We start from the raw sequence: 355 nt of genomic DNA, 5'->3' as shown, positions 1-355 counted from the left end.
ATAAATAAGTAAATAAAGTACAAAGCGACTCAAGATGTTTCAGCTGTTTTCTGCATCAGAGATGAACGTCTTCTGCGTATAAAGTCTCCTTGAACTTTATCCACAAGACTTTACTATGCGAAGTATATCATGCCTGTTTTTATTTTTCCCTATCTCTCTCCTTCGTGTTTTCTTCGCCTATATGTACTGCCATGTAAGTTGTTTATTTATTCGTATATATATTTACATCATGGGCAGAGACGAGGCAGAATAGGAAATATATTTACGAAAGAATGGTGGTAAAAGAGCATGAATATAAAAGAACAAACGCAAAGGGGGCGGGGCGATCTTATTTCATTGAAGACAAATTGAAGGC

The 355-nt window shown here is 36.1% G+C and overlaps 1 protein-coding gene across 3 annotated transcripts in view; it reads left to right on the top strand.

Annotated features, from left to right (window-relative positions):
• The window catches only part of LOC119593716 (aquaporin-11-like), a 26,114-nt gene that overhangs the window by 5,062 nt on the left and 20,697 nt on the right, over positions 1-355 (top strand). The window lies entirely within an intron of this gene.

Source organism: Penaeus monodon, chromosome 32 (genome assembly GCF_015228065.2).
Source record: "Penaeus monodon isolate SGIC_2016 chromosome 32, NSTDA_Pmon_1, whole genome shotgun sequence".
Taxonomy (NCBI): domain Eukaryota; kingdom Metazoa; phylum Arthropoda; class Malacostraca; order Decapoda; family Penaeidae; genus Penaeus; species Penaeus monodon.
This window is presented reverse-complemented; position numbering and strand designations above follow the sequence as displayed.